The following is a 20,331-nucleotide window of genomic DNA, read 5'->3' as shown; positions in this document are numbered from 1 at the left end:
AGTTACTCCGGTGTAGTTATTATTTGTTAACATCCAGTATATGCCTCGCGTTGGTTCGTCTCCACGCCTGCGTATGCAGCATTCTTAGCTGGTACTTTGCACTTATTCTATCTAACCAGTGATTGTAACATGCGACGAAGGAATGATGATTGCTGAATAATGCGGGAGGGCAAAACTGCAGATCTCTCAGTGGCCTAGCGGCATATAATCCCTTCTATGCTATATTCCGTATGGCAACATTCTTTGTGCATGTATGTCTCTGCTGTTATGGGCCTATAGCGCCATCAGCCGTTGAGGCAAAAATGTCCAGAAATAATATATATGAATAGAAAACAAATTAAGATCGAAAAGAAAGCGTTCGTTGACGTAATGATGTGAAAGCAACTGAAATCTTCGGTCATGTCATACTTGCCACTTGTTGTTCGTTCACCCTGCTGACTAAAAGTTCCTTTTGTATCGGTTTAATACTAGCTAGGATTGACTTCGCATTCCTTTGATGGCCTAAGGCAACTGCTCCCGCATGTAAATGCAATCTCTTCTGCCGCATGTACAACTCAGTACCTTGTAGCCCTAGTAAGCTGTCAGAATTTTTGAAGGATAAGTGCTTCTGTCTTTTTAGAAATTAGCATAACATCGATCCTAGTTTGCACCGATCTTAGAGATCGATTTAAGGGAATCATTGCAGGAAGCATAAAAGCGTATCTTTCACAAACCCCGACTGCACAAGCTGATATTATTGAATTCTGCATTGGCTACGTCGATATACGTAAAACAAATGATGGCCAAACCTCTGTCACAGTATATTTGTTTTGCTATATTTATTTTATTTTTCGTTATAGTTTCGTTGACTGTAGGCAGAGTCAAGCTATCCGGTAACAGATATGTCATACAGTGCTACTCCCAGAAGCTGCCACCCCATAGAATTAAGCATTAAGCTGGAGTAAGAGGTAGAAGCAGACAGCCAGAGAACGAACATTTTTCCCCCTTGCCCTGTTCTCATTCAACCTTTTTTTGTTCGGAGTACACCCACGTTATTTATTATGCTGGAGCAGTACGATGGCAGAGTATAAAGGTAAAAGCCATTGTACGACGAGTCCACGATTGCGCACGACAATGACGTCCGGCCGGGGGGACCGTTTAGGATAGTTCCTCTCCAACGCTAGACGTAGCCAGTTGCCGGTTGCTTTCCGGTTGCTATCTATTGCACACGAACTACAATGTGCTCGGCAGGCAGGATGAGTAAGGCGACGGCGTTAGTTCAGCCGTAATACGATAGGGCAGTCCAGGTCACAACCATAACCCTGGCGGCCCCTAGTAAAAGGATTTAGTGATACACAGAAAGAATGGGCTAGCGTATGATGATAGATGAATAACTCACGCTTATGATTTATCAAGATTAATGATGTGCGTCTTACAGTGTTGTGCAAAGCCTAAAGACGAGGAGCAGCTTAGCAGAATGGCTTGCGAATCCTTCAGTCACTCTTGGGCGAGCCAGGCCAACCAAAGCCCACACAAACAGTAGCAAGAACAACAGGACCACATCTAAACAAAAACCACCCCACCTTCGCCGTTCGGTAAGCCGCCTTCTGCTCCGACAACCTCCGCTTCGTTGGTGAGTGTCCAATGACATATCTTAATCCTATACTGAACGGGCGTGTTCTTTGATGTTCCACGACTTAGTTGGTTTATTCGTTTCCTGCATACCGATTCGCATAGAGGGCTTTGTATATCTGAGGACGTCGTAATGCGTAATCACCTGCGGCATAGCAGACATTTTCCTGGCACACGGTTATTGATCATCGATCGAGGTTATCTTACTTCCAAATAGTCGTAGTTCACCATAGAAGTCATGTAGTTATATTCTGTTACGTATTAAGCTGATCCTGCCGGACGGCGTGGCAGTGGATTCAACAACGGTTTTTATTAGCATAATATCGCGGAAACGAACGGCTCGTTAGTTTCTTTATTGAGCTCGATATCTGCCGTGCGGGACTGTGCATTCTCGTGTAATGAACAGGAAGCGTCAGTTAGTGTTAGTAGACAGGTCCAGACTATGGATGCAAAAAAAATTTGTCATATAGACTATTTATAGAATCACAGAAAAAAAACAGAGGGTATTTATTGTGTATAGAATCTCGTTTTATATGCGGACTTATTAATATTACACTGCGTTTGTTCTATGAGCGTGTTTAAGTGTAATAGCCATTTGAACACGCTTATAAGAGTCGAACGCAAGTAAGTGGTCTACGAAAGCTGGATCAAACCTACAATCGTGTTGTAAATAGTATGATTGGCAACAAACAACCTTATTTCTCGAACTGAGTGATATTCGAAGTGGTCGTTTATCAGCAGATTTATTCGTTATATTATTTCGTTTAATATGCATATTGGCTTTTAAAAATAATTATTACCTTAGTAATCCTTGGACTAAATATCTTTTTCTTCTCTTCCAGCTGTCACTCTGTTTGTATACACAATGTCCGTCGATTTTTTTTCTACTATATTCTGAGTAGACTTAATGAGCTTTTTGAAGGTGTTATCTTTAGCCTTATTACGTTTTCTTACTAAACAGCCATTACATTTCCATAAGAGTAACACGTCATCGCCTATATTACTCATATAATACGTATTTCTATCTATTCCTAGGTTTACAGGGCGTACGCACCTTTCTTTAAGGTTGCTTGCTTTTATTCCTCAATGCCATTGCTGATGAAACTGGCTATGACTGCTGGTACTGCCGAGGGGTCCAATTTGCCGCCTTTGTTCTCTAGCTGCTACGCGATCTGGTGCTTAGGCTTCCGTAGCCTGCCGTACGCCTATTACCCCACCAGCCTTTCCAGGGAATAGCAGCTTTTTCCACCGCCACAATAGGAGTAATGGGCCACTGACCCCGGCGACTTTCGTCTGTTGATAGCTCGTCGCACCGCGTCCGTCACCACTTTCTTCCTTTGTGATGATATATCTTTCGCATCACATCAGGAGATGGCGGCAATGGACGCAGCAACATTAGTCCTAACTGTAGAGGCAGGATCGAGGTAAGGTGTGTACGCCGTAAGCGTAAGTAGCTATGTGGCAACGGCAGTCGCTGCTTCCACTAAAGCAAAGCTTGTCGTGAGCGTCGAGGTAACTGCTGTCATCGTTGCTACCCTTATCAATGCTATTGCTAATGCCGCCATCAGGGCTTGGTTCGCCGAAACGACCTTGGCTTTTTCCTCTGACTTCCCTACCTCGAGTAGATCATTCCGCCCGGTTAGACGCTTTTCGCTTTGTCCTAGTAGTCGTTCTAACCGAAAACTATATTCTACCGTATTAATATGTGCGTATGTAGCCACAGTAACAGAGCTAGAAAAGGAACGCCACCAGCGATCTTTGCTTATTCCAGCCTTTTGTCTGCGACGTTGATTCTCACACACTATCCCGTTCGTTTGCCGGTCCACCTAACAAAGAGAAGATAAAAGAAGCTGTTGCTGACGATCGATGCCGGTTGACAAAAACCGTTCTGAATTTCAAAGGCGAGAGAGACCTGCCCCTCATCCAACAACACTGCATCTGATAACAGTATCGAAATAAAAGTAACAACACTGATGATAACGTGTGAACCAGAACTACGACCTGACTTTGGCTTGTCTTGCCTTCGTGCCGTTACGGAAGTAAGCATAGAGCATTTTTCAGAAAAAAAAATGTCAAACATCACAGCTTTTGGGACGTTGTCCGGGAAAGGGGCAGTGTCTTGTTTGTTAACGTTTTTAACAAATACTAACAGTAACACAAAGACCGCAAACGTAGCGCGTAGGTAACAATCGGTGGGCTAGTTTGTTTACGATAGAGAGAAACTATTGCGATTAACTATGATTATACAACGTGTCGTAGGGCTAGCAGAGCTCAGTCTAGCTCGATGCCATATTTTATTCCGTGTATGCACTGATGAAGACAATTAAATCTACTTGAAAATTCTAGACAAGAATTAATGACATCATTACTGGAATACCTTGTAGAAAAAGACACCCTAATACACGTATAGGCGAAGCAAGCTGCAGGCTGCTGAAACAGAGTTGACATATTCGAACTTGTGATAGCACTTCCAACATTGAGAAGCCTTAATGAACTCTTTATCATGTCCACTAACATTTGGGCTTCGTTTCAAGTGGACTACACTAACTGTGAAATGTCTAAAATCAATAGCTTTATGCAATCTAAAAATTATGTTTACTCTAAATCGTTGCTTCAAGCTAGAGTCTAGTAAGTTGAATGTTAAGATCAGAACTAGAGCAGAACTAGGATCAGCCTAGTAAAAAGCTAGACGGATCCTATCGGTTACGCGCATACGTCAAGAATTTTTATCCAATTTCAAACGTCAAGGGCCTCGCAACGAGATCTAAGTTGCGGTTTATTATAGATTTTGTCAGCTATGGAAGACCAGTCGAGCCTTCATCATAAGGGTTTCCTTTTAAAGCTAAGTTTTTTTCAAAATTTTCTCATTCTCTTACTGTTGAGAAATGATTTTTCATAGTAGAATGTCTTTGTTTTCCAACTGGACATCGTAGATGGGCAGCAATAAATGTCCACTGATGGTTACAGCCAATATTGTTATAACATAAGGTGGGTTCATCTCAGGTATTCGTGGTGTCCTGCATGTTGCCTCTCAATATAAGTGACAAAACAGTTACCGCTAGTGACGAACACTCAAAACAGTCCGCTGTATTCCTTAACACAGCGGCAAAAATGAGTCGGCCAATCGGCAGACGATCGATTGGCTTTCCAAGGACACTGTTTTGCCTACCTGAACGTGCTGTTGCTCCATTGGGCGAATAAATACAAGCTATTCTGCGTTCGTGGGTAGCGATGATCTGAGCGGTAGAATTAACGATACGCTGTTGATCGAACTATCACTAGATACTTTTTTGCATGGTACAGAACAGGTATAGATAGCGATGAAAGGGAAGAGCATCCACCACACCACCGAAACAAAGAAACACTCGTGGCAATATTATTATATTCATTGTTAGCATTGTAGATAAGGATGTCGCCACGGGTAGGATCCGCCGGTGTTGATAGATACTGTTATTAAGGCTGCGGTAGAATGAAAAAAGCGGGATGTCTCCAGAAGTCATAGCTCTACTAAGTTGACGCATAGCATAAAATGAATCTACTAGAAGGCCTATCTTTCATTTAAAAGTGAAGTATATGCAGTTTGATATGCACGCCGGTCCTGCTGTTGTTGCTAATGAAGCTCGAAGAATACGAATATAGTATGTTCTATACTGTACGAAACAATCGTTAGGTATGATCTTCGTGATGGCAGGCCGATGAACGCTGGTCCAGGAACGTATGTCAAATGATAGGCAAAACGCAATAGGTTTGGATATACGATTGACAAGAAGCAATTCATCTAGTGATCTATTGTGAACGACCTCAGTAATCATAAAAAAAAATTCGCGCCGTAATCCATCTGTTATTTTAATAGCAATAGATAGGAACAGTGCTACGAAGATTGATGTGCGCTTGATTAATGTACAGCGCATATAGAGATTATACCATGGCTTTGAGGATAACCCTTATTAGAAAAAGAAGAGGACAGTTGAATTATGCACAAAATGCTGTTTTTCGTCTACTAATTAACATTAAACAAAGATGACGTTGATTGAGAGACTCAATCAGGCGCTGGTAATACTATTTCGATAATTCAAACCTGTTTGATCCGAAGGTAGGATCAGTGGCCTTATTTGCTTTAGTGCCTTTGCCTTTGTTTTAGTTGTACACTAAGTTTAAAATAACGGTCCTTAAAGACATTTGAATATGAACTCATGAACCATCATAAGAAGGGATGCAACCTATCAAGCTTTATTGCATTTTGCTGATTTGCTCAACTATGGTGGATTACATAATGTAAACTCAACAAATGATTACTAACCAATATTTACTGTACTCAAAATGTGCCTGTGTCATAATTTAGCGGTAAAAGTTGAAAGCTAAGCCCCTATACATTTTTTATTCTGTTTCAATCAGCACATCTCTCGTAGGTAGCGCAAGAGGCGAGGATACTATTGACAGCTATACGCGTCGAACAAACATATAGATTGTTAAGCCATTTTAACACTTATTCAATGATGGCCAGTAGGTTTGTTTCTTTCTCTCCTAGCTTCGTTTTGTGTTTCTGACTGTCCCGTCCTTCTCGCCTGCTGTAGTTCATCAGTGCTGCTGTTGCAAATGAATCGAAGGGAAACTTTTCCGTTACACTGCTGCCGTGCTCAACAAAGCCAGCTAAGAGATCTCTGTCGTGTGCCAATGCTGCCTCTGCATGCGGCGTGTCGAGGGCCTGGAAAGTCAATGTAGTGAATAGACCCTGCCGTTCATAGTTCATTCAATCCGACCTTCCTATTGAAAAGGTTCCGATAAATCCAGAAGCTGATTCATGCTCTTAAGCGGGAAACCGCTTTACTGTTCGTTCGTCCGTTCATTGGGTTGCCAGCGGTTTCCGGTACCTGTCAACGCCTGCGAATGTCGCGCGCCCGCAAAGCTAGACGTGGCTCTGTACCCTAGTAAATATAGTAACAAGACTTAAAGGCATCGTACGTTTGCGAGATGCTGCATCCTAACTTGTCTCCAATAGCAACAATTTGCTGGACCGAGGCCTTTCCTTCGTCAGTAATCTGCGTCAATCAGCCGCATCTTCTCTTACGTCCGCATACGGACTACGAATGAACTTGAAGCGTGAGCACCCGCGAACGATGCTCAGGCTCATTACTACGTTATGACGTTGTAGGCGTCGTGTTATAGAAAAGTTTTATGGAGTTTCTGCTGCTGCTTCGTTTGAGCAGCGAGGTTTCATCAAGAAACTGAATGACGCAAAGTTTTCGTGAGTCCAAAGGTTAAAAGTCCGGTCATGGTGGCTGTAGCAGAAGTAGTAGCGGTATGAAGACAAGCTAGCTTTACTTTTTTTTGTACGCTTTTGGCCCTTTCTGCTTGTGCAGCTAGAGCTGACGTTACGATATGGCACAGCAAGGGTTCAGTAGGAAGGAGAAAGGAACTTCTATGAGCACAACTGAGTACGTACTTAGTATTTCGCAAAACAAAAAGAAACGACGTTTCTGAAGCTTTCTCTTTGAGGAATCAAGCAAAGCTTGACACTGCTAATATGATGCTACTGATATCATGCACTTACCTTATATTTTTAATTGATGAGAATATGACGACAGTGTTATCAAGCAGTCGTATAGCCCGGTTAATTAAACTCAAAAAACAAAAGATTGCTTTGCCAAACAGACAAAGTTTTTCTAATTATCATTTCATTATACACTTAAGCTATAACTTAAGAAGCAGGGATTATCAAGTAGAAGTAATTATATAGTGGATTGAAATTGTTCAACGTAAAACAGTCATGATCTTTAGAAAGATTAGAGGCTCCTAGTCAGTGGGCTGTCGTGTCGTAGTATGGGTAAACACTGTAATAGTACTTACATGTGTGAGCCAAAATATTAAAAACTTTTTCAATTTAATATTCGATCCATGATTCATTGACCTAGGCTAATAAGTTTGTTCCAGTTATCGAAAGTGCTGACATAAGGAACAGAAGCCCAGTTATTCCTATGAGTCGACCTTGATTCTTTTTTGGCTCCACCGTTGCCCACAATTCGAAGATTTTGCTACCCCACGTAAAGCAAGTAAATCGAATCGAACAAAACAAGAGGTTGCATTCGAACGAAACAAAAATAACTAGTCACCATATGCGTTATAGTATACCATCTATGGCCAATTAGAAATTATGGTAATATGCTTCGAAGATAATTCAGCTTGAAAAAAAATCTCGAAATTAGAAAAGAGGTATTCAAGACATCTTGGATGCCATACAAGGCCACGCAGAAGTGAACTGAATGTGTTTTGCCCCATCTAAAACAGGCACAGAATATTCTCGAATTTCGACAAGCGAATGAGGTGAAAACATGACTTGTTCATAAAGGGATTAATTTCCACACGAAACATTTTCACTAAAAGGTATCCGATATGGCAAAATTCTTATGCTATCTTTATATGATCTCGTATTAGTGTAGCTATTGCTCCCTTAGGTCGTTTTCTGAGATGCGTCATCTATACTTCGTTAGATGATTTCTGGGCTGTGTAAAGTTTTAAAAGTCCCATTAGGTTCGTCATTTTTTTGGGCTAAATACACCGAAGCTGCAGTGTCAGGTCGTACGAAACCATCTCAAAAAGTGCTGACTCATAATAGCGCTATTTCCCAAGGGCCGCCCGACCCGGATCGGTTTCTTCTCCAGCAACGATTACTTGGTTTCCTCTTTAGAAGTTCTATTTCTCGATGGTAAATTGTTTGTCACGCGTGACGCTTCCGAAATCAGGTTTTTCACGTTCCCATAGAATAAACGAATTTGCTTCTAAAACGGACGTTGAAATCTAAAACATTCGTCTCAAACCGTCATTTTACAGATAGGCAATTTTGCGATAAATACGATATAATACCAGTTTATGATACGTAACTCGCAATGGCCACGCTGAGTCAATCCTACTACTATCCGTATTAATTTCAACGTACTACTATACTTACTGTGTAATAAAGAGGAGAAAATTACAAGTTGACCGATCGATCGTAAAACTTCTTGTCCTCATTGTTAATGTCCGCTGGAGTGGTTGATTTCCAATTACGATTGACCCAATAAAATTGCAAATAATAATCTATCGGATACAGAAAATCCTACCTCTCCTATTTGTCTTCGCTGAAAAACTTGTATTCCAGCATCTGGTATAATCGGAGGTTATTGGGAGCCAGCAAGGCTAGCTGGCACCTCAGCTGAACCCTATTGTTTTGTTAATATGAAAAGACTTGAGATCGATATAGCCTTCGAAAGAAGCCGATGCGGAAGGCCTTAGGTTACAAGTAGTCAGCTTTCAAGTTATTATGCTCTAAGTTATACTTAGCCTATTTTGCACATGATTTAGCTGTTTACAGATTTTGTTTGTAAGCAGGAAACCAGTTTTCATCCTTTTTAGATTATGAAAATGGATGTTAGATGATGACACCGCTGTGGCCTGTTTAGGACAAGCTGGATGAATATGTTGTCAGCGTCTCTTACAAACAGCAGGCGTTCATACATCACGAAATACTCAGGTTATCCCTTGAAAACTTTCAGATTAAATTTCCGCTATTATATCGTTCTTATAAATAGAGCTTTAGGTTTTGAGGGGCACTATGAGAAGACATTGTTGTATCGTTCCTACATTTATTTGTAATTCCATCGTACTGTTGACAAAATTGTTTTTGCCTGGCGAGCATACGACTTCATACGATGAGAATGTGTAGCAGTGAAGAAGTTTCTATTAAGAGCATTCTGTGCAGTTGCTGCCTATAGGTCGACATCAACCCCACAGCCTTATCAAAATAGTTGACTGGCATTGTTTTTAATAATCTAATTAAGACTAAATGGCCAAATTAAAAATGATAAGATATTAGATATGAATTGAACTTGATTGTACAGCGTATTTTCTGACTCGACTGTTGGCTATTTCCTCAGCCTGTACTGGCCCTGTTCTTCTCCAATATACTAAATCAGGTAGGAAGAAATGAAGTCCAGACCCTCTCTTACCAATCGCTGCTTTGCCTAACTAGATCAACATTGACATCGAGCGTCATAAGTCTAACTGCGCAGCAGATGACTATGTCCGTCTTGTCCTGTTATATTTTTCTGAAAAACACTTCACCTTATAATAGAATGAAAGGGATTCGTCAACACGATTCCGCTTTGGGCTTTGTACTTTCATCCAGATGACTAGATGCTTTACCATTGTGCCATTGTTAAGCGTAAAAAATAAGCTGCCAAGTTTCATAATGTTTATTTCGTATCAATGCTATTTCATTCAGCTCTTGTTACAGTGAAATTCTATAGATGTCTCCTTTCGATTCTCAACGTATGATCGGACGATTTTTCATGATATTTCACGATCGTTTGTATCTGATTTTGAAGTTCCCTTTTCGAGTTGCTGATTGACGGCGTACAACAGATGATTCTGTGCAATCTGTATGGACATTAACCGAGTTAGCATGAAAACCATTTAAAGGAAACCATGTAAGCCAACATACGATATTTATACGATACTTGCGGCCAACAGAGAATTTTCTTAATTTAAAATTCTGTTATTTAACCTGTTTCCATACATAGGCACACACAGACAAGGTGAGGGATGCGTTGGCTTAGCTGAAGCCCATTGCCAATGGGAAAAAAAAGATCCGCTAAGCCGTTGTATATTGGCCCAACGAAATCTATATTGATACTTCTATTCGCGTTACGCTGTGGGCATGCTGCAATAGAATATTGAATCTCTCTTATTTTTTTGAGGTCGAGCGATAACTGTAAAAATGCTAAATTTTTTTTTTTCATTCGGATCATAAACAACCACACATGAAAAATGCATTGACATCTTGAGACGGAGTAAATAAAAATGTTCGATATCGTTAAAACAATTTGAAAATAGGGTGTGCTTCAAACATAAAGTATATCTAGAGAGACGCTAGAACGTTGGTCAATAGTACAGTCCGGCAGAAAGGCAAGATTGCCGTAAAAAGCTTCACTAGCACGAAAATTAGCAGGGCCGTTTTCCTGAAAAACAACTTAAAAATCAAAGATAGCTTTTCGATTCAATTCAAAATGCTGAGATAAACAATAAGGACGGTTGCCTCTTTATTTATTTTCCATCGTATTGATTTTATCTAATATCATTATTTTTTTTTCTCGTGGGTTCAAGTTTTAGACTACATTTTGCTCTGAATGAAAGCTTACACGAACATACGTACAAAAGGCTTATTTAAGCGTATTCTCATAGTAAACAGTTATTTGTGTACAATTTAAGAACTATGTTCCAACTGGCACTGGGGACAAAAATCTGGGCTCCGCATGCTAGACCCACAGAGCAAAATCACACCAGCCCACAATAAACTGTTTCACTCATTTGATTTTCTCGACACTCTCCTCTTTTGAACTTGAAGATAGCACGCGAACTTCGATGTGAGCCAAAAGGCTGTTAGTGACGATCTTTGTACGAAGACTTGAAGGGTAAAGGACGGTACTTTTTCAAGCCGAGCTATTCATGGAATAAATTCATTTTATCACACCCACACACGCAGCATTGCCTTCAGAAGTGCTAGCAGCGATTATAGTCAGAGTGGCATCGTCGAAGGTGGCCATTCAAAAGAGCTGCTACTTCTACAGGGTCTCGTTTTAGATCAAGCCTCTCTGAAGCTGGACGTTTCGCTCACTATTTTTGTCTTTAGTAATGTTTTTTTTCTTATCTTTTGGCCGGCCGCTATTGGAGAAAGCGCTTTCTGGCAGTGACAGTGAAGAGAGTTCAACTTTACCCCCCCCCCCCCACATGCGACCATCCCTGCTCGGCATGAGCTTAAGTTGTTGACCACCACGACTGTTCTTGGGGCTTTAAGGTCAAGTGGGGCGAATAAAAATATCTACATGAATAGACTCCATGAAGTGGCTTTTACGGTTAGGTAGTGAGGTCACAAAGTTGGAGTGAACCCAGCGATCGTTAGCCTTATTACCGTTATGCCTATCCAATAGATTCTTTGTTTTTCTTTCAGTGGCATTATATAGTGCTACGCTATTGATTACGGTACACAGGTTAGGCGCCGCACCTCTCTGTACGTATACGCTTAATGAGTTGGCTTTTATCATTAATTGTCCTCGTTAATGGAAGGAAAATAGGCACCGCAAACAGCAGTCCTTGATTATCAATTGAATGTGTTCTTCTATTAGGATTTTTAAAAAATACACATCCTATCATATCGTATCAGGTATGATTTAACAAGGAGCAACTACATATAATTCAAAACCTGTCTATTTATTTTGGTTTGTTATAGATTTAATATTAAAAATTCTGAATTATTTATACAAGCTTTATGTATTCCTTGACGTGCGTACATCCCAATTATAGAATTAAAAAAAAATCAATAAATTACGAATTTATCCGTCATTCAAATACAACGATTGTTCGCATTTATAGTTGGCCAATGGTTTTTATCAACAGCCTTTTGGAATAATGTCTTTTATATAATAATAATAATAATGCCAACACTGTCCGCCGGAAAACCGGAAATCATACAAGCAATATTTTTAACAAGCTATAAAATTTAATATTCAAAATGCCTAGCTTTACAATATGATCCTATTAATAAAAATAATTTCACAAATATCAATAAACTCAATTGAAACGATATTGCTTTGGCTACAGTGACCCATTTGTTCTCTTGATTTATTTATTGCGTGTGACTGCAGAGTTCCAAAACACAGTACGATTAGGCGGCGATATGGGCGGCACGTATGTACAAATAGAAGTGTCAATATCGAGTAAATGTCTATCCCTTCATGTACGTATAACTTATCGTAATAGATAACATCAACTTCCACGTATAACACTTGACCTTATTTAATTTAGAACATGAAGAAATGTGTCACGTTTCTTTGAAGCTTTTTAATGACAAGCATGTCGCAAACAAATAGACTCCCGCATGATCACAGTGAGCAGCATACCTAACTGAAAAAGGACATCATGCACAATTAATGAGGCCGCACATACGCATAAACAAGACTGAGGTAGATCAAACCCTTAGCACAAAGAAGCAACAGAACTATAAGGAAATGTTCATCGTTATTACCATCATGTTTGTACGTTTCTTTTGCTAGAAATTACTGGCACGGAAAGCTGCCATACAAACAAAACGCTGGGCTATTCGTCAAAAACCATATATTCAATATCGTCTGCTATCTGATCATCCAGTATCGGTATCTAATAAGAGGGAATGTGGAAGAGATTTCTGAGAAAGCGGACACATAGCTACAAAGCACCGCTGCAAAACACGGTTTGGATACGTTCGTGTTCCATTCAGCTTGAAATGATCATCGTTAATGAAGCGATTTTTCCGCGCAACTTATCCAGTTTAACGGCAGCTAAAATGCAAAAGTTCGGGGATCCAGGTTTGCTGGTTACATATTGGAACTATACAATGAAATTAGTTAAAAGTGACATTGTAGAATTGAAGGAAAGATAGGGTAATTTTAAGGAATAAGTCTATAGATGAGTTTAGATAAAAGACAAATATAGTAGAGATACGTTTCGCCTTACATAAACCCAATGCTAAACAACTGAGGAAAGGTATATTTTTGTCTACAATAGACGTCTAATTATGTCTACGTATGTACATTCGGACGCATAGCGTCTCGAACAGCCAGTCTTTCCTGAAGTGCTACCTAAATTTGAGGTCGAGTTAGATCATTCAGCTAGCGGTTGCGCTTTAGAGTCGACGACTCATTTACACTTCGCTACTTCAGTAATAGCTACTAAGAGGAATCTAGGGGTCGTAGACTGTGTGTAGAAAAAACTGATCTGAATAAATCTTTGGACGATCGCCATAATTATGTATCAGTCTTTAGTGATTGTCTGCAAAATTATATCGGCAAATACTCTATGTCTCATAAACAGTGTTTAAATAGAGCGAAACCAAATAAATAGAGTGGGAGCTCGTCTGTTGATGGCGTCTACTAGTATTAGATAAACCAAAGGGACGATTTCGCTATAATACGAAACCCTTTGCCATATAGTGTGCTTCAGCCGTATTCCTACAAGTAATGGTTACGTGACAATACGGAGTTTTGAACACAGCGTTATCTATATAGACGATGTGATTGTGACAGGCCTAATATTAATCGAACAGAACTATTTTCTCACGATTAATCTTAGACAAGTACTCACGTCTCTGAACGTTATCCTAAGATCGTGAGAAAGATGCTAGTCCTCGATTTCGTGCCCGTAGCCAAATCTCCTAATTTATTTATTACAGAAGGTTCACATTATTAACAGAGAGATAGGGAAATTAATCTTTACGTGGATAGCTTAGTAATCTATTGCCGGCCTGGAGGATTCCAGATGCAGCAGGCCCTGGCTGCGCTTCATTTGACGGTAACTGAATAGAAGCAATGGTCAACCTAGATTAGGCAGAGACCGTAAAATTCGGAAGGGAAGGTAGTGTTGCAGCTTTCTGGTACGCTTTTTTCCGCTGGATCTCCCTTTCAATATGTCGATAGATTCGATTCTAGTATCTTGTGGGTCTCTGGGTCTGTTCTGAGCCTCTTATATTTTTAATCGTTGCGGGTGCATCTTCCACATCATGGAAAAGCGTTAATCACATCGTATTATTTGAGAAGCGCAAACTGCCCTTCCCTCGCAACAGTGTTCCGAGTATTATACGTGGATGTGGCGCCGGTAACGGTTAACGGGCTAAATGTGATTTGGGTGGATTCAGATTCAGGTAGGCAAAGCTTCTCAATCAAGTGAAGATCTCTTTTTTAAAGTGTGCCTTTAGGCTTTTATCGTACGGAAAGCAGCTAAGTAATTGACCTTACCTGCTTACCGACATCTTGGTGCTCATCAGAGATCTGGGTTTTCGCTCTGGACTTCTGGCAGCCGACAGTTTGGGTTGTTCGGGAAGTCGAAGCAGAAGCATGTCGAGGTAGACGACAATTTTTTTAACGCGAGAACGACGAGAAATATAGCTGAAAGGAGTCGAGTCGGGCCGGACAAACCGCCACGTTGTCACCCATTTTGAAATCAATGTCCTGAACCACGAATTATATACAGGCGCCTGCTTCATGTACTTCATGTACAACTATTATTTTTAAAAAATTATACATTACTCCTGTCAGTATTTAAGACTGAAAGAAGAGTCAGTATATATAGTAGCAGGGCATCAAAAGGTAGTTAACACCTGGTCAGGTTATGACTTTAATACTGAAAAAAACAAAACTTGAAGTTTTGAAATGGCTATATATATTACCGATGAACACAACGTACTACACTAGTAGTAAAAGTACTACACTAAAGTACTACACTAACCTGAAAAACTGTCAAACATTTATTCGCTCCAGAAACAAAAATATATTTTACGTAATAGTAACAAATGACGGCTCGCAATTTCTGATTGACTTTTTTTTTTTTTTTTTTTTAAATATTCTGTCCTTCAACTGACGCCATACGTGGACTAATACTACGCTGTTTTCCATAATCGAACGACCTTGCTAGAAGGGTTGTTGATACAAGCAAAATTACAAGATAGTGTGGTAATGGACATAGTAAACATGCGGGTCAATGTCGAACGACCAACGAGGTAAAACACTAGCTAAACTGTTATCACTAGAAAATTCTGCATTCGTCTTAACGTCCTTATTCGGGAGAGGACGATAACCTTGACTTTATAAATCGAAAAGGAAAACCTAATCATAGACACGGCAAACCGAGCATTCGTTCTGGACTGAGAAGTTCTACGAAAACATCACAAAAATAGCATTTGAGTCCGGGTCATAGACAGAATGAGAAACTACGCCCCATTAACATATGCGTTATTATATCCTATCTTTATACTCCACAACGATATCCGGCAGGAAGGTTTTAGATGTTGCATGGCAACTGGACGCTGCTTTTTTTTCGGAGGGATTTAGATTGGGAAAAATGAATACAGGTCGTAGATTTGACACTTGTTATATTTGAAATGGTAAATTTTCTCTATAAGCTTTACTTTGTATTTGTATTTGTATCTGAGTCCAGTTGCTCAAAAATATCAAGCATTCTCACTCACAATAAGCTGCCACTGCAACCAAAAGTTGTGCTTTTAATACCTCAAATTTTTAAATCAATCATTTTTCTTAGCTCTCACGAGTCCACATTGGAAAAGCAAAAAAAAAAAACTGTTTTTGCCGATAATGAAAAATGATAAAAAATTGCAAATAAACTATAATAGTTTAGCATAAATACTTAGATTCTATCTTGCTGCAGCGAAGCACTTGAAGTTTCCTTTTTGTTTAGTTTTTGGAAATCTCTCATCAGAATGCTTTCAGGAAAGTCACAAACCTTATCCTCAGTTTTCTTCAGAATCGCCCGTCTTTTCGAAACCGTTATGATGATTGTTATGATGGCAGTTTGCCTCACTTGACCCAAAATGGTGATGGCCAGGCCATAATCCCCATTACCGCTGCCCCAGCTCAGCAGCCGATGCCGTTACACAAAGCAAAGCAGATCAAAAGAGTCATCGCAGTGCCTGATATGGCGGTTGTTACACAAGAGCTTTTAAGCGCGTGCCCCCCAGACGAAGTCTAAATGGCTCCAATTACTTTGGAAATGCTTATAGAAGCTAAAAAGACATGCTGTCATAATGGAGCACAACTATAATTAGAATTGAAAGTATAATAATATGTAATACACTTTCACGTAGCGGAAAACGTTGGCCAATCTGTCTACTCGCAAGCCAAGCTAAAATAATATTAGGTTACGTCCCCAGCGTGCTTAATAAGGTCAGAATCTGTTTCTCATCGGGCTGAGCTTCGTCGATACAGCATTCCTGAGGAAACAAAGCAAAGCATAAGACCATCACTCGTAAGATTTTCTGAGCAGCAAGATAAATGTCCTCTGTAACAGGATTTCAATTTAGAGTGGAAAATATACTTAAAAATTGTACCACACATATTATTGTGGTACAATTTTTAAGTATATATATATATATATACTTTGTCAAAAAACGATCGAAGTGTTTCAAGGTTAAAGCCATCCGATTTGGATTCTCTTTCTTGTCCGTTCTTACAGCCACCTTTATCGGGTTCTCTTTTTTGGCAAACGCTCTTCTTTTTGGAAGATACAAAAATACAAAAAACATTTCTTTTGATATTGCCTGGAGAAACCAGGTGCCCCATCACTTCCCCGAGATGAGAACAGACGCAGGTAAGTATCGGATAATAGTAAAGATTCGCTGAAGCAATCGAAAAATCCCCGCTGCTACACGTGATACCTACCTAGAAAGCACTTCAATTATATCAGTTCATTAATATATGATTTCAGCTATTGGTACTGCTCGATTTCAAACATTTTACTTACAATAATCTTTCGTTGCTCAACGTCGGAAATAACAATCACAGTTTAGATATATAAGCACGATTTTCAAATTTTTATATCGGGATATATAGAATAGTAAATCTTCATGAATTGTTTTCGAAGACTGTTTCGTATGGAAATAGTATGGTTAATTTTAATCGAGTTATCTTTATTCCTTTAGCCAAGCTAGATAACGTGTTTAAATAAGAGTCGGTACTTCCTGAAATATTTCTGTAATAAATGTAATATAGGGGCTAGTACGGACTTCAGCGTAAAGATACTACCGCTCTTATTAGGCAAGCAAACCTGCCCAGTGGATGGATAATCCGAAAGCCATAAGGTTAAAAAGCGAAAGTGAAAGACTAAGGTGACGCTCAGGTTGTTGCATAGCCAAAAAAAAAGAAGACAGCTTTCCTTTACTCATAGCGGCCATGCATTTTTTTAGTGACAAACATATTCATATATATATATATATATATATATATATATATATATATGACTAATTCTATACCACCTCTTACTTTGCTTTGAGTTCTTTGTGCCTAAGGCAATCCGGAACTTTTGATGTACGACGGTCGGCGAACACCGCCGCAATTGCAGATTTTTTCGAGTTCGACAACAGCTTGATAGATATAGCATCATCGCGTTTTTGCAACACGGCCCAGAGCGTCGCCTGCCTGATTGTCAAAAGTTATCGCGCGTCTCGTTCGAATTTGCTCCAGTGCGTTTTATTTCCCGGGCCGTTTGACACTCCCGGAGCACACGTCAGAATCTGCTTGGTATCTTGACAACCGGGAAGTACTTTCCGTATGTGTACGCCGTCGTGAACGACACTACACTCTTGGGCTTATTTTATAAGGCGATAAAAACGGAGCTTTTTGAAACAATATCAGCGATTCCGTCTGACTTAAGCAACGACTCGCCTCGAATGGAGGATCTTCTGAGCTTGAAGATTAGCCAAAAAAATGGGTTGTTAGCGACTATAATAAACAACAACAAGACGGAAGGCGGTACCGTTATTTTTTCGGGTCCAAAGCTAGATATTGGAAGTGTAAAAGGAGACAGGCGTTTTAACATATTGTATTGAAACAAGTTGCTTTATGGTCACGTGCTTGTAGGCTTTTTGTATTGTAAACATTTTCTTATGCTGGATTGCACTTGACGTTTCTATGGAACGTCTGGCAGTTCTTTGGAGGACAATAGAAAAATTGCGTTTATCGTGCTGTTTTTTCTCCAATCAAAATCTGTCTTTTCACAAGACGAAAGGGCCGTGAGACATGGCTCAAAAAGCTAACGGAGCGAATATTTTACACCTGTATTGGACTCTAAGAAATAAGGGTTCAGATAAACGTTTTGTCTATTTGTTTGAGAGACCTATAGGAGCTTTGCTTTTATGGTGTTTGGCGTCTTTGAGATACCGACTGTTGCTGCAAGTGTTTATATGTGTTAGTATGAGCTTTCGTTAAAAAAAGATTGTGTTGAGTAGTTCCAAATTGGGTACAAGAGAGCTACAGGATCCAAGGGATAACAGGTTGACAAATACCAGTTCTTCCAAAGTAACGACTCGACATGCAAGAACGCTTATGCCACTTTGGACATTGAATAGACATTCAAAGCTTGTATTTAAAACCTTGTGGGTTTAGCGTTGGGGAGATTTATTAGTTATCCCAAGATAACAACTAAATACCTAGCAGATCCTAGTAAATGACAGTTTACGTAAATCCCGAGCTAGTTGTCGACTAATCAGACACGACAGGTTGCATTGACCCTGGCTAGAACAGCTCAATTGTTAGAATGTGCCCGAAGTCATTTTTGCATGAATTAACTTTCTTAAATTGTATTCGCGGAAAAGAAAACCATTTACTATCTAGAGTACTTTTAGTTAGAAATTTTTTGGACTCCACAGAAGTGCGGAAGCTACATCTAAGCATTGAGAAATAAGTTGCTTGCTCTGGAACCTGTAAACGTCAGTCGTCTGCTTCTCTAAAATTGCTTATGCCATATCAGTCAAAACAATTGTTTACGAAAGAAGTACTTCGTTATATTTTAGTTATTTTGTGCTACACCGGTTGTCTCCTTTTGAGTGAACGGTCCATCGAAATGTTCTTGATGGCACACACTTGATGGTACAATTTCTGATTTTAGAGCTGAAAGCCTTCGGTCGAACGTTGTTGATATTTTCTTCAGACAGTTATTTTGTTGGCTCACTCAAGAGTCGTTTTTAGTTAAAGTCGACAAGGTTTGCTCAATGGGCGTTTCAATATGATAGATTCCATTATCGAAATGCTATGATAATAGTGCTATGATAATGCTATGGTATAGTGGTGATGTCCTTTTCGAGTAGATGACGGAGTAAGCCTCAGAGAAAAGAATAGTTTATAATACCGGCCGCCACTATAGAAAGGCCAGATTGTAGGTAGTCACTATGCTTCTCAAATATTGTTTTCGAACAGTCGAAAAGTCATCATTTATACGTGAGCCTACAGAATGGCAAAATACCGCGTACGTTAAAGTTCGATGATGCTAAGAAGAATGATATGGATTGAAGAAATACTTACGCTTTATAAATTAATACCGTACACGCTAAAATAAAAAAAAATGTCTCTTTGGAAAGACGGTGTTTATGCATGGCCAAGTAAATAAGTAAGCGGTTAAACAAATTAGTGGCAATTTTTGAAAGTGTATAATATTATTGCTGCGCTAATTTATTCTAGTATCTGTAAAGCGTAGCGAGATCCAATAAACAATAGCAAAGTTAAGATTATTTATAAATTTTAGAGGATAATTAGACTACACTGGACCCTTGAGCCTGTCACAGAAGGCACACGATCTAAAGATCACCTTAGATTTTTACGATCTAAGATGCGACAGTATTGAGATTTAAGCAATTCTAATGTACTTTTACCGCTACAATGGACTCGTTTTTTTTTCAACGACAGAATGACGGTCGCCCGACAAAGCTTAACACCAAAATAGCTATTATTAGTTCGTATTTCAATGCAAATGGAACTAATAGATTTTCGTGAGAAATCATAATCAAAGCTATTTCTAGCTGCTAACCGTGTGCCCAGGTTGCGCGACAACAACGCTCACAGCGTCGTATGTCGAGATATTTCAATTTAATTTTTATTTAAAGATCATAATATTTCTTTAAAAATTTAATATTTACAAGTAATCATGATTATACTGGCCTACTGTTGCAAGCGCGAAACAGTGATGACTTTCATAATGTAGTTTAGGCCGTTTCAAAGATTCTGGGTCTTTTCCTACGTTCGCAGTGTAACATCGAAAACAAGGTTGTGACGTTATCAGCATAGGTACTTGATACGATTTATTACTTTCTGTCTATTTCCAGCTCTTTTTATGTACAAGCACAATTTTCTGATTCAGTGCCGTGCAATCGGT

General features: G+C 39.5%; 1 long non-coding RNA gene across 1 annotated transcript; it reads left to right on the top strand.

Annotated features, from left to right (window-relative positions):
- Positions 1-1,026: 1,026 nt before the first annotated feature.
- Positions 1,027-3,616, top strand: LOC147755277 (uncharacterized). Its single transcript, XR_015328492.1, has 2 exons — positions 1,027-1,239; positions 1,418-3,616. It is a non-coding gene; the product is annotated as an uncharacterized LOC147755277 (long non-coding RNA).
- The last annotated feature ends 16,715 nt before the right edge of the window (positions 3,617-20,331 follow it).

This window comes from Varroa destructor, unplaced genomic scaffold, assembly GCF_002443255.2.
Source record: "Varroa destructor unplaced genomic scaffold, Vdes_3.0 BEIS01000005.1, whole genome shotgun sequence".
NCBI lineage: Eukaryota > Metazoa > Arthropoda > Arachnida > Mesostigmata > Varroidae > Varroa > Varroa destructor.
This window is presented reverse-complemented; position numbering and strand designations above follow the sequence as displayed.